This window comes from Malus domestica, chromosome 09 (genome assembly GCF_042453785.1).
Source record: "Malus domestica chromosome 09, GDT2T_hap1".
NCBI classification, from domain to species: domain Eukaryota; kingdom Viridiplantae; phylum Streptophyta; class Magnoliopsida; order Rosales; family Rosaceae; genus Malus; species Malus domestica.
This window is the reverse complement of record NC_091669.1, coordinates 24,609,833-24,625,105: the sequence shown is the minus strand read 5'-3', so window position 1 is coordinate 24,625,105 and position 15,273 is coordinate 24,609,833. Positions and strand designations below refer to the sequence as shown.

At 38.7% G+C, this 15,273-nt stretch overlaps 3 long non-coding RNA genes across 3 annotated transcripts; 1 reads left to right on the top strand and 2 right to left on the bottom strand.

Annotated features, from left to right (window-relative positions):
- The first annotated feature begins 3,262 nt into the window (after positions 1-3,262).
- Positions 3,263-4,036, top strand: LOC108171428 (uncharacterized). Its single transcript, XR_001787921.3, has 2 exons — positions 3,263-3,452; positions 3,671-4,036. It is a non-coding gene; the product is annotated as an uncharacterized lncRNA (long non-coding RNA).
- Positions 4,037-5,981: 1,945 nt separating this feature from the next.
- LOC139188095 (uncharacterized) lies at positions 5,982-8,360 on the bottom strand. The gene is made up of 4 exons (XR_011571275.1): positions 8,059-8,360; positions 7,745-7,882; positions 7,068-7,125; positions 5,982-6,179 (listed from the first exon to the last, which is right to left on the bottom strand). It is a non-coding gene; the product is annotated as an uncharacterized lncRNA (long non-coding RNA).
- A 2,178-nt stretch (positions 8,361-10,538) lies between these two features.
- LOC139188094 (uncharacterized) lies at positions 10,539-14,845 on the bottom strand. The gene is made up of 4 exons (XR_011571274.1): positions 14,544-14,845; positions 14,230-14,367; positions 13,553-13,610; positions 10,539-12,664 (listed from the first exon to the last, which is right to left on the bottom strand). It is a non-coding gene; the product is annotated as an uncharacterized lncRNA (long non-coding RNA).
- Between the last annotated feature and the right edge of the window lie 428 nt (positions 14,846-15,273).

Genomic DNA, 15,273 nt, shown 5'->3' with positions numbered 1-15,273 from the left:
GGCCCAATGGGCTTCGAACGTCAAGCCCATTGACTTAAATTGTATGACAACTTAATGACTAATAATTCACAAAGGCCCAAACAGCCCAATAAAACCCTATGGCTGGCCATATTGATAAAGGAGTCGATTTTGGACTTATTACAAGTTAGCCACTCCAATGAAGGTAGGTATAAATATGACTTTATAGCCTTTTCTTCATTAGGTTTCTTTTGGAGAAAAGATGAGAACAAAATGTCTCTCCCTTTCTCTCTAGGAGGCCGGCCCCCTTGGAGGAGATTAGCTAGCAATCTTCCCTCCTCCAAGGTCACTCATCTCTTCTTCGAGTCTCTCCTTGGTGTGGAAAAATTAGAGGTTCTCAACTTTGGGAACTTGGAGAATCCTTTGAACCATCCTCATCCAAGAAATCCATGGAGCTAAGAAGCAAGGAATGAAGACCCTCTCCTTGGGTGATTAGTCTTTGCTTATGCAAAGAGGAATCAACAAAGGTATAAGATGTCTCCACTCACTTTGTTCTTGAGTTTAGTCTTGGTTCACCCTTCTGCTAGGCTTTGAATTTCATGGGTAATGTTTTGTTTTTGAGTGCCTACAAGTATGATTCCGCCTTTAATTGTTAATTGCATGCCATAAATGTTGCTCAAATGAACATGTTTTTTCACAAAATTTCCTTCATCACCTCCTGCACCATATGCTCATATTGGATCCAATTTAGGTGCACAGTCTTGTCGTACAGACCTTATTTATGGTTCCAACTCATAGGTGACTAGCGATTTATCATCCAGCTATTATGTGAGAGTAGTATTGAGCATGATTATATTACACCCATTATTGTTGTATAGACCTTTTTGTTTGGTTCCGACTGTTGTGCAATATATTGCCGTATAGGTCATAGTAGTGACTCCAGCTAGAGTGACTTTTGAGCTATGAATTCAGCCATATAGACTACCATAGAGGTTCTGGCTCACATGTTATATTTCTATGAAATTATTCTTACCTGAATTGCTTATTCTATTATATCTTGGCATGGCATATATATGAAAATGATTATTTGAATTTAATTGAATTGTTATGATTTCATATATATTTATGTATATGCTTATATCTTGATTCTGGGAAAAATTATACATGTTTTACAGAGAGGGGTTAGATATGTTGATAAATGAAATGGTTTTGTAAAACATTTGTCTTTGCCTACTCATGTTTTATGTTTTGCGCACCTCCAGGTTTTAAGTAAGCTTGTTGTTGGTGGCTTGAGGACGTCGGCAATTCTGACCTATCTAAATAATAGTAAGACATTCCTGGTACTGTGTAACTAGCACTTGTCCTACTGGACTGCACCTAGACTTAATATGCTTTGATTAGGAGTGTTTACTGTTGTAACTAACTCCTATCACTTCCTGTTTAGTAGTGCACTCTAGTAATTTGGTTTTTAATTATTCGTATAACTCTTATCTTTATTGCTTCCGCACTGTGCACATAGCTACTTCACTCTCACGTGATGGCTAGCATGTCTTGATCTCGGTCGGGGTGTGTCATAATTGAAAACATTTAGAGGAGGTGGGAGATTAAAATTTGGGGTGTTGCCAAAATTTTAGGATGGTGCCTAAAATCTCAACTCCCTATTTCCATTTTGTTCAAAGAAAAAGAAAAAAAAAACTCCTAATTAGTAACCTGGTCACACCTCAATTCGTCGATAAGGCTAATGAGATGACCTTTACCAATAAGGACTCGAAAATCCTTGTTAACCGAGACTTGGATAAATAACCAGTCGGTCTCAAAGCAGTGCTGCCAATCCAAACTGAAGGTGCTCCTCGGTCGGCTGATTCTACAGCTCCAGTGTTGTTTATCCAAACTAAAGATGTCTCTGGTTGCCTTCATAGTGCTATTTATCCAAATTGAAGATGTGTTGGCGGGAAGAAAGGGGAGAAGGATAAAATTCTCAGGGTTAGTGAGAAGCTTTAGGCAAGGCAATTTGTGTGTTGATTTAGAGGGGCTTGAAATGTTGCCTGCGACTATGTATTTATAGCATCCATACTTTTTTCTCGGCATGGCCAGATAATTTTATAGAGTCAAACTGGAACTCTAACTCGCGGAACTGAAATTGATCTGTGTCAAAGGCCAAGGCATATCCTTCAAATTACTGTTCGTGACTTTTCAAACAAAATAAAAGCATATCTAGGTTTATCACATCTCATCAGAAGCCTAGCCCACCTAGGCTTCTTATCTCATCATTAAAACTTCATCAGTAGCCTTTAAACTCATCTAACAAATCCATCACCATGACAAAAGGCCTAGCCTAACTAGGTTCCTTATCTCCTCACATCGTGACTTCATCATTATCCCAAAATCAAGCATCCTGACTATTCAAAACTCATCTTAATGTACCATGCTGCTCCAATCCGATAACAAGAATCCCAAGTCCATTTGAACTGTATTGCTTGCTTGGAAATTATTGCATCTCATCCATTCAGCTTAAGAATATGCCAAGATAATTCATATTAAAAGATAATTATTATGATAAAAACCATAATATTATCCTTTAACAATAACAAAACTATCTTCACTTTCCATATGATGGTTGGGAGTTATGCTCACTCAATGGCCTTGATTGCATGAGCCGATAAAGTAAATTTGGGTCCAAAGAAGCATACATATATTTGACAAGAGGAGTAAAGATGAAGATGATCTAGCTGGGCGCACCACACTAGATCATAACTAGACCTGTAAACAGGTCGGGTTTATTGAGTTTGGGTCGGGTTCAACCTGACTCGTTAATTTAACAGGTCATCCAAACTCAACCTGTTAAGCTAACGGGTCACTCGTTTCACCCGTTAACAATTTGTTTTTAGGTTTGGTACCCAACCCGTTAAGCGATGGTCTGATTCGACGTCGTATTGACTGACAGAAGCCTTGCGATAAAAAATGTCCTTTTTGTTTAAGGCTTCAATAGTAGGGATTACAGCGTGTTCCGTGGTTGCTTTATCCGGCAGAACAACCTCAATAAAAATCTTAAATAGCAGGGATTATAGCGTGTTCCGTGGTTGCTAGAAATTTAATTTTTGTTTCAATAAAAATCTTAAAAGTTGAAGTTTTATTTTTTAGACAATTCAATCTTATATGAAATGGACACAGGTGTGCTGTCTCCATATTTAGTGTCTCTTATGTGTCTCATTTTAAAAATTTTGACATCTGTCATCAACTTAACGCTAAACTTAACAGTGTTAACCTTTTAAAAGAAGAATTAAAAATAAAAAATAAAAACTGATAATTAAAGAAAACCAAAAGCCAACAGCAGTCAAACTTAGCCCGAGGGCCACTCACAGAACCACACCACCCCATCGTCGTCGGCGACGCTTCTCCTCACCGCCGACGAAGACTCTTTTACTCTTTCTCTCTCCGGTGAACCCACTCCACTGATTATTATTTTTATTTTTGGGGTTTCCTTTCCCCACTCGGTGGGTTCACTTTCATATATAACCATCATAGCCTACCATCCCCAATTTCTTTAATTATTTTCAAGATTTGTTAGAATTTTCATAGAAGATATTCTATTGGGATTTTCAACAAAACCCAGATTCTTCCCCAATCTGAGATTATTCTTATGAAAAATTATCAATAGATTCGACCTAGAAAAATATGCTGACAGAAGTTTGATTTGGTTGTGGATATTCAGTAGGGAAGATGGATCTCTGAATCCTGGAGCAAGAGAGAGAGAGGGGGAGGATTCGAGGGGAGGCTTTGGCGGCAATGAGCAGGAGTGGTCCGAGTGGGGTTACCGCCGGTGACGGCTGCGCGAAGTTATCTTGCGTGGACTTCGACATCTGCTAGGTCCTTTGTTTTTTCTTTTTATTGTATTTGTTTTTTAATTTGATAAAAGTTAGCAGTGTTAATTTTAAGTTAAGGAGTTGTACACATGTCAAAAAGATAGAGAGGAGACACAAAGGAGACATAAATTTGGAGACAGTAGACCAGTGGCCATATGAAATCTAGCTAATTGGTTTTCAATATTACACGTCATGTCTGAAATATTGGTTTTCAATCTTCATGATATAGCACACATCATGCCATTCTTTCTTAGAATTACATTAGTAATTTAATTCTACACTTTGAAGATATGTAGACAGTTTTATTTAGATTCAATCACACTCTTGAATCAACCCCATTCTTCCCTTCACCAAAGATCATGAGTCTGTCAGACTGAGTCACATCCCAACAGCGAAGATGCGCAATTATAATTCCAAGAAGTATTACTTTGGCTCAAAACTCATATACGAATTTTAAGTCTCAATATTGAAGATGTTTTGCCTAATATTTGAACCCACACATAGAGCTTGAGTATTTGTATTGAGATGCTCTAACCGTGGCTCGGCCCTTGATTCAAATTAACAATTAAGTAAAATATTGTGTCCATGCATTTTTCATTCACAATCTAGACCTATAACTTAACATATTCAATTCAATTCAATTCCTCTCTCATCATATGTCTATATTTAAAATCTAGAGTACTTGTTGATATGTATAATAACCCACATGCATGGATGATGCCCCGTGGGAATTTCTTGGGAGTATAAAGTTTAAGATGAAACTCTTGTATTTTAAGATTTTGAAAGATTGGGTCCAACACACAGCTCAAAAGTTCTTATTAAATTGGAAGCGAAATCCCTAAAGCCTTGAATCACATGTACTCATTTGAGTAATACATATATATATATATATATATATATATATAATATTGGCATATAAGACAAGGAAAAAACAAACGTATCTGATATTGAGAGACATTTCTTGGAGGCAAAGTTGATGAGCAGTATTAACCATCATAGACTTAACAACCTCTTGCCATCACCAGTGGCGTATATAGGAAAAATTATTTTGAGGGAGCGTGCAAAATGTTTTTAGACATACACAACATGTAAATGTTTCAGTGTGACATTTTGTCGAAAATTCGAAGATGGGAAAGGACTGCTTGAGTTGCGCAGAAAGGATCTGGCTCTAGGAGAACCCCGATTTCAAAGGAGTCCTTAGTGTAATTGCTCAAGGTTTTAAAAAAAAAAAAAAATAAAGGTTTAAAGTGAATCAACTCAATACAATTATGCGTTTATCTTATTACGTAACACAATACATTGCAAAGAAAAGAGACAACAATCCGCATCGAATTTAAATTGTGAGGGGTCCAATAAACAACCCAAGTGATAAATTCATCTAAATTATGCAATGAAAAATTATTGAATGAGTGTGACTGGCTTGCGTCCTTTGGCTGGTTGTTTACCCACAAGCCAAAATTAAAGGACAACACAAGAGGGAGCTATCTATCTCTGTATTATCTCTAATGACGAATCTTACAACCAAGAAGCCAACTTCCAAAAGTCCAAAACCACATACTTTTGTGAAGTTCAAAATTTGGGTGGGCCTATGAGCTATGTTGATTTCCAAGTAGTTGGTATTGGATGTCTACCATCGGTTTGGTATTTAATACAAAATTGATTCATGTATAATTTAGCACAATATATATATATATATATATATATATACAGAGAGCTTAAGGGGAGGGATCCCCATTTTTTGAAAAAAATGGGGATTAGGTGTGGGGCCCACTTCACATCTAATTTCAACGATCTGAACCGTCTATTTTGTTAGTCTCGATTCATAGATCATCCTTGCAAAATATTAGCTAAATTTGAAATGTTTAAGACATCTAATTGGGTTCAAGGAAATGAACGAATACTTTGTTATATAAGAAAATATGAAATTTGATATTGATAATTAAATAGGCAAATGGTTTCGGATTGAATTGAATTTTTGCAAGGATAATCTATGAATCGAGACTAACAAAATAGACGGTTCGGATCGTTGAAATTTGATGTGAAGTGGGCCCCACACCTAATCCCCATTTTTTTCAAAAAATAGGGATCCCTCCCCTTAAGCTCTCTGTATATATATATATATATATATATATATACACACACACACACACACATACACACACACACTGACACACCCCGTCCCGAAGGAGGGCGTGCTGGCCGTCACGTGAGAGTGACGTAACCATTTACACAGTTCGGAAGCTTTAAAAAAAATTCCAATTACTAAGATAACACACCCGAGGGTGAGTCCTACTTTTGTGAATTCTGTCAGAACACCGTTGGATTCCTCGTGGCCACCAAAGCTCTGCTAACTTGAACCTGGAGGGGCGCAAAACAAAATTGAGTGGGTCAGTAAAACAAAGTTTTTCGAAGACTTTTCATTTAAAACATTTATAACCCCTCACCGTAAAACCTGTATACTTTCCCAGAAAATAGCATATATATAACATATATATAAGCAAAAAGCTCAAATCTCAAACCTTTAACACTTTTCAGAAATATATATATATATAGATATATAACCATATGAAATCTCAAAGCTTGAATCCCAAATCTTTAACATTTTTCAAGAAAAACATGCCATGCCATAAATCAAAATATAAATCAGGTGAAATAAGGAATCAATCGGAGACCCTGCAGTTGGTCCTATACGATTAATTCAATAGCTCAATATCTCACTAAGCCGGAGTCACCACAGTGACCTATACGGCCCTACTCTGCACATCACTCGGAACTACGTAAGGTAGTCTATACGATGAAAGGTGTAAAATACGCTCTAGTGCTTCTCTCATCATATCATCAGCGCGCATATCTAAGGTCACCCACCAGTCGGAACCCCTCTAATGGTCTGTACGACTGGCATGTCGGAACCCTCACATGGTCTGTACGACATCCACCTACTTGGATCCAAGGCGAGCGTGCGGTGTGGTGAATAATATAAGCACTAACACCTAGGGTGCAGATTATGAGCTCAAACATCTCAACAACAACAATTCAATGAATAAACGAACTCACCTGACTTACATGTGCCTCCACAGCACCATGCAACATGTATGCATCATATATCAATCATATAACTCATATGAAATTCACATTTTCCAAATAATTCTATGCATGGCATTTTCAAAACATAATTTCGCATAAAAGCATTTTTTCTGGGAAAAACAATAGTATATAGGTAATACGAAAACAAAACTGCCCACTCACCTGGAGTTCGCCCACAACTCCCTAGCACCGTACATCAAGGCGTCATGACGATTAGCGCCTAGAACAACAATCAAATCCAACCTCAGAAATTCTGCCGATAGAATACATAACTTATATAAGACACGTCACTACGTAGTTCGATCCGGATGATCTGCAATTCAGATTTCAAATCCGTAACTTCCAGAGGTCCACAATATACCTCTAGGACAACATCCTAAAATTTCATTACCATCCAACGGTCGGATCTTCGTCAATTTCCAAAACTAAGTGACGGTTAACATTCTATTTTATGAACTTACAACTTCAATTCCAGAAGATCCGTAAATCGGATTCCCAATCCGTAAGTTCCTATAATCCTCAAATATTACGTATTACAACGTATCAAAGTTTGATGACGATCCAACGGTCGGATCGTCAATTCACATTTTCATCTAACCACGAATCGTAACCAACTTAGGTTCAATTATTCAATTTACGTCCATCAATTATCAAAACAGAACCTAGAACCTTAATCACAAGCTAATAATGACATTGGCGGGCCATTGGCCACGCGCCGCCGCGCGGGCCGCCGCGGGTGGCGGTTGGCCGCCCCCGGCTCGCCGGAAAATTCAACTATTTCCAAAAATTACCAAAATTTGCAGATTTGAAGATCTCAATGAGTAGAACAACTTTCATACCTGAGACCAAGGCCAATTTGGCCTGGAAGTGCTTCAATTTCACCAAAACCGTGAAGAACCCTAGAATTTGGGTGTTTCCAATTCGACTTTCAAACTTGTTCCAACGCCTCAATTACCTCTTGGGCTTTGTTCTAGGTCCTAAAGGAATGCTAAAGGTGTTAGTAATTGAAAGAAAACATTTCATAATTTGGAGAATTTAAACAAAAGGGTCGCGGCACCCGTAGGGGTGTTCTTCGCGAAATCACAACGAAATTCAATGATTCTTGGGGTGAAACGTAAAGAGGGAAGGCCTAGATGATGATTAGGAGTGGTACCTTGACTCAATTCGTCGGAAATTTGGACGAAATCCATCGAATTTGGGCGTGGGCACCGCCGGGTCGAAACGACCCACGGGTTCTCCCCAACCCATTTCCTCTTTTCCTCCGCTTCTCACCTTCTCTCCCTTCCTCCTTTCCCTGTTCCGATTGGTCAGTTTCTTCCCCTCTCTGCCTCTGATTCGCTCTCTCTCCTTCTTCTCCGATTGGGCAGTTTTTGCCCAATCTCTCTTCCTCTTTTCTGTTTTCTGGTTCTTCCCACGCACACACCCACACAAAACTTTCATTTTTCTCATCCCAGCCATCCATTTCAAAATCCTTTAATCTGGGCCATCCAAATTTTAATAAAAGAATTTCTATATTTTACTAAAATTATAATTCCTTAAAATTCCAAATTTCAAACGTTAATAACTTCTTCGATATAACTCCAAATCACGAACCGTCTGCGCCCACGCGTCCGTAACGACGAGTACTACGAGGATATGTCAAGAAAACAAATCTTAGATGGCCCGACACAACGATTAACCTCGAATGATGTGCGTGCCTCAAAGGGCATTTTTGTAAAATCCTTTATTAAAACTTTAAAAATTCTTAAAATTAGGGACGGGCTGTCACAATCTACCCACCTTACAGAAATTTCGTCCTCGAAATTTACACAATCTTTACAATCCATCAATATCCATGAAACAGCCCGAAACACATCTCTCTCATTCGATTCTTTGATTTCTAAGTAGCTTCTTCCACTGAAAGATTCCTCCATAAACTTTCACCAAACTCATAGTCTTATTTCTCAGTACATCATCTTTCTAATACAAGATAGGCACTGGCTCCTCATCATACGTCAAATCCATATTGACTTCCAAAGGTTGAGAAGGTATCACTCGTGAAGGATATGAGGTTTAATGTCGAAGTATCGAAACATAAAACATATCATGCCCTTTCATCGGCTCTGGAGGCAACTCAGCCCGTACGTAACTTCACTGACTCGTTCAATGATCACAGATGGTCTGACGTATCTAGGACTTACTTGTTTTTCTTTTTTAAAACGAATCATACTTTTCCAAGGTGATAATTTCAAAATCATTCGATCACCTACATATACATCCGGTCAGTGGCATATTTGTCTGCTAAGCTCTTCAGCCGATCCTGGCCCACTTCCAGGTTAGACTTAATTACTTGAATATTCCGAATAGTCTCATCCACTAACTCAGGGCCTTGAATACTATCCGTCCCCAATTCTAACAATTTCGAAACACAAGACATAGCTTTACACGGCCTTATGGCGTTACTCTAGGGAACAAACTGAAGGGACCAACATACCCAAGAAGTTTAACAGATCCCAAATCTCTTTTTCCATAAAACAAACAAATAAATGTTGCGCTTGTCTGGAAAGGTTGGTGTTCCCATACTGAAGTAACATACGTTGACGTCACCAGCCGATCAATTATTATTCAAATTCCAACCTAACTATTTTGTATACGAGGAAGCTTGTCCACGAAATCCATAGTAATATTCTCCCATTTCCACCGTGGAATGGGAAATGACTACATTATTCCAAAAGACTTATTTCTTTCTGCTTTAACCTGATGACTGATGATACGCCTACTAACATACTTCGCCATTCCTCTTTTCATACCCGTCAATAGTACATGAACGAATGGTATGATAAATCTTAGTACTTTTGGGATGCATTGTAGAAGTGGAATAATGTACATCGTCAAAATTGCTTTCTTTAATTCCACACCATTAGGCATAAACACTTTGTTCTTTTGCATAGGCTTGCCATCTGATTCTCTAACTCTAAGGTCCTTCTTTTTCCCGTTATTCCTTGCTTTAAATAAATTCTTGAATTTCTTCGTCAAACGCTCGAGTATCGAGTACGATCTACCAAATGGGTCCAACTTAGAAATTAGCAAGTAAGGCTTCTTCTCGATTTTTGATACTCAACTTTACTCCAGTAGATTTCAAATCCACAAGAAGATGAACATAGCAAGCGTACCAAGCATTAATTCTCACTGGGGTCTTCCTACTAAATGCATCAGCCACAACATTAGCTTGACCACCCTCGTCACACAATCATAATCACTAAGCAACTCATTCCACCTTTGTTGCCTAAGATTAAGATACCTCTGAATAAACAGATATTGGGTACTCTTTTGATTTGTAACAATCATGCACTTTTCTTCCCATAAAGACAATGTCTCCAAATTCTCAAAGCAAAGATGATAGCTGCTAATTCCAAATTATAATTAGGGTAATTCATCTTATGAGATCCCAATGGCCATGAAGCATAGGCAATCATCCTACCATGTTGCATCAACACGCATCCAAGTACATTCAAAGAAGTATTATTATAGACCACATAATTACCACTATCGTCTGGGAGTGCGAAAACAGATGCATGAGTGAGGGAATACTTTACTTGCTGAAGCTCTACTCACAATTTTTTTTTTTTTTTTATCCCACTCAAACTTAACCTCTTTTCTCATCAATCTCGCCAAGGGCGAAGCAATAATTAAAATCTTGGACGAACTATCGATAATATCCTGCTAATCCGAGAAAACTCTGAACCTCAGTCACAGTTCGCAATTGTTCCAAATTCTCAATCGTTGCTACTCTTTTAAGAATCCATTTGAATACCTTAAGTAGATATAATTAATTTATCCAACATTAGCATTTGCTAAACTTAGCATACATCAACGTTCCCTCAATCTTTGCAACACCAACTTTAAATATCTAGCATGCACTGCTCTAATCTTATCAATCTCGTCAATGGCAAACAATAACAACCCGGTCCAGATATCACTGGAATACTTCCTTCAGCAAACTCATAAAAGTAGCAGGTGCATTCGTCACTCCGTATGGCCTCCCAACTTGAAATGACCATAACGAGTCCTGGATTCAGTCTTATGAACATCCCCACTGTTAATCTTCAACTAATATCATTCAGACCTCAAGTCAATCTCAGAAAGTACCCAGGCGCCTCAGAGCTGATCAAATAATCATCAATACACAACAATGGATAACAGCTCTCAATCGTTACCCGATTCAATTACATAATATCAATGCCTAGCCTTAATGTCCATTTTCTTCCTCACAAATAACCCGGAGCTTTTCCAATGTGATATAATAAGTTGAATGGAACTTTTAACTCAACCTGAACCAATCTCTAACATAGGATTTGTACCTAAAAACAATTCAATAATAAAACCCACATCTCTGCCTGGCGGCAATCTAGGTAAGGCATCTGGGAATACACCAAGAAAATGTCTAACCATCTTTACATCTTCCATACTATTAGGATCAACATCATTTAGCACCATATGAACTCAATATCTTGGCAGCCTTTTGATAACAATCTTCTTTGCTCTCTCAACAGGAATAATGGCATAACTCACTCCACTTTACTTACCCCCAAAAGTAACCTCTGGTCATCCAGGTCAACAAAAATTAACTGATTCCCCATAGCAATCTAGCTTGACACAATTATACATTTCCTCTACCAGAGTCATCTTGTCTCAGAAATCTGGGATCACTAGTAAATCTATCACTTCGCCTCTGACCAGTGGCAGTAAAACTTAAGCTGGGAAAATTAGCTCTAATTTCACTTCCTTTGAAGCTCTGAGTCCTCCGAGGTCTTTGATATGACGAATCTTTAACTTTATCGTCTTATTCTGATTCTCATTCCTTTCTTATTCCTCTTTACTCTCGCTGATCATATTCTCAAAGTCTTCAAAGCCCAACAGCATCCCGTAAACTCTTGGTAAAAAGTACAATGGATAGTGATCGCCAAAGAACGCAACTTCTTCTTATCATCCAGCCAAAAACGACATAACACCTCGACCGAATTAACAACATCATCAGAATGGAAATAAGGCAAGTCTGTAAGCTTTCTATAATATTCATCCGTCGTCATTTTCCTCGTCTCACATTTGCAATTTCTTGTTTACTACCATCACAATATGCCGGGGGAATGAACTTTTCTTAAACAATTCTTTAAACAACTTCCAAACAGTTGTCCTTCCGATATTGTCGGATAACATTCCTATCTCCATCAAAATGCAGATTCATCACTCAAAAACTAGGTAATCATCTCGACCTACCTATCGGGAGGAAAATTCCCTTAACCTTGCATAATCTGAAACGCCTTTTCTCAATTGATTAAGCCATCAATCTGCTCCCTTAGGTCCTTCATATCCCTAAGGGATTCAAATTTAACTTATAACCAGTCTCAAAAGGTCCCTTTAGATAATAGACTGAATCACAATGGCAATAGTTTCCCCCCAAACTACTATATCAGGGAAATTAGGCTCATCCGAACTACGTGGCTCGCTACGAGGCGGTATAGTTCTGACAGAAGACACTAGGAAATTATCAAGATGTCCAGAATTGCAACCTAGGCTCTGATACCAACTGACACACCCCGTCCCGAAGGAGGGCGTGCTGGCCGTCACGTGAGAGTGACGTAACCATTTACACAGTTCGGAAGCTTTAAAAAAAATTCCAATTACTAAGATAACACACCCGAGGGTGAGTCCTACTTTTGTGAATTCTGTCAGAACACCGTTGGATTCCTCGTGGCCACCAAAGCTCTGCTAACTTGAACCTGGAGGGGCGCAAAACAAAATTGAGTGGGTCAGTAAAACAAAGTTTTTCGAAGACTTTTCATTTAAAACATTTATAACCCCTCACCGTAAAACCTGTATACTTTCCCAGAAAATAGCATATATATAACATATATATAAGCAAAAAGCTCAAATCTCAAACCTTTAACACTTTTCAGAAATATATATATATATAGATATATAACCATATGAAATCTCAAAGCTTGAATCCCAAATCTTTAACATTTTTCAAGAAAAACATGCCATGCCATAAATCAAAATATAAATCAGGTGAAATAAGGAATCAATCGGAGACCCTGCAGTTGGTCCTATACGATTAATTCAATAGCTCAATATCTCACTAAGCCGGAGTCACCACAGTGACCTATACGGCCCTACTCTGCACATCACTCGGAACTACGTAAGGTAGTCTATACGATGAAAGGTGTAAAATACGCTCTAGTGCTTCTCTCATCATATCATCAGCGCGCATATCTAAGGTCACCCACCAGTCGGAACCCCTCTAATGGTCTGTACGACTGGCATGTCGGAACCCTCACATGGTCTGTACGACATCCACCTACTTGGATCCAAGGCGAGCGTGCGGTGTGGTGAATAATATAAGCACTAACACCTAGGGTGCAGATTATGAGCTCAAACATCTCAACAACAACAATTCAATGAATAAACGAACTCACCTGACTTACATGTGCCTCCACAGCACCATGCAACATGTATGCATCATATATCAATCATATAACTCATATGAAATTCACATTTTCTAAATAATTCTATGCATGGCATTTTCAAAACATAATTTCGCATAAAAGCATTTTTTCTGGGAAAAACAATAGTATATAGGTAATACGAAAACAAAACTGCCCACTCACCTGGAGTTCGCCCACAACTCCCTAGCACCGTACATCAAGGCGTCATGACGATTAGCGCCTAGAACAACAATCAAATCCAACCTCAGAAATTCTGCCGATAGAATACATAACTTATATAAGACACGTCACTACGTAGTTCGATCCGGATGATCTGCAATTCAGATTTCAAATCCGTAACTTCCAGAGGTCCACAATATACCTCTAGGACAACATCCTAAAATTTCATTACCATCCAACGGTCGGATCTTCGTCAATTTCCAAAACTAAGTGACGGTTAACATTCTATTTTATGAACTTACAACTTCAATTCCAGAAGATCCGTAAATCGGATTCCCAATCCGTAAGTTCCTATAATCCTCAAATATTACGTATTACAACGTATCAAAGTTTGATGACGATCCAACGGTCGGATCGTCAATTCACATTTTCATCTAACCACGAATCGTAACCAACTTAGGTTCAATTATTCAATTTACGTCCATCAATTATCAAAACAGAACCTAGAACCTTAATCACAAGCTAATAATGACATTGGCGGGCCATTGGCCACGCGCCGCCGCGCGGGCCGCCGCGGGTGGCGGTTGGCCGCCCCCGGCTCGCCGGAAAATTCAACTATTTCCAAAAATTACCAAAATTTTCAGATTTGAAGATCTCAATGAGTAGAACAACTTTCATACCTGAGACCAAGGCCAATTTGGCCTGGAAGTGCTTCAATTTCACCAAAACCGTGAAGAACCCTAGAATTTGGGTGTTTCCAATTCGACTTTCAAACTTGTTCCAACGCCTCAATTACCTCTTGGGCTTTGTTCTAGGTCCTAAAGGAATGCTAAAGGTGTTAGTAATTGAAAGAAAACATTTCAAAATTTGGAGAATTTAAACAAAAGGGTCGCGGCACCCGTAGGGGTGTTCTTCGCGAAATCACAACGAAATTCAATGATTCTTGGGGTGAAACGTAAAGAGGGAAGGCCTAGATGATGATTAGGAGTGGTACCTTGACTCAATTCGTCGGAAATTTGGACGAAATCCATCGAATTTGGGCGTGGGCACCGCCGGGTCGAAACGACCCACGGGTTCTCCCCAACCCATTTCCTCTTTTCCTCCGCTTCTCACCTTCTCTCCCTTCCTCCTTTCCCTGTTCCGATTGGTCAGTTTCTTCCCCTCTCTGCCTCTGATTCGCTCTCTCTCCTTCTTCTCCGATTGGGCAGTTTTTGCCCAATCTCTCTTCCTCTTTTCTGTTTTCTGGTTCTTCCCACGCACACACCCACACAAAACTTTCATTTTTCTCATCCCAGCCATCCATTTCAAAATCCTTTAATCTGGGCCATCCAAATTTTAATAAAAGAATTTCTATATTTTACTAAAATTATAATTCCTTAAAATTCCAAATTTCAAACGTTAATAACTTCTTCGATATAACTCCAAATCACGAACCGTCTGCGCCCACGCGTCCGTAACGACGAGTACTACGAGGATATGTCAAGAAAACAAATCTTAGATGGCCCGACACAACGATTAACCTCGAATGATGTGCGTGCCTCAAAGGGCATTTTTGTAAAATCCTTTATTAAAACTTTAAAAATTCTTAAAATTAGGGACGGGCTGTCACACACACACACACACAAGAATATGTTATAAGTTATATTCATTTGAGATTTCAATGCTACATAGCTCTTATTGTCACGACTGTTTTAGTTGTTAGATTTGATTTTTAGAACAGTTAA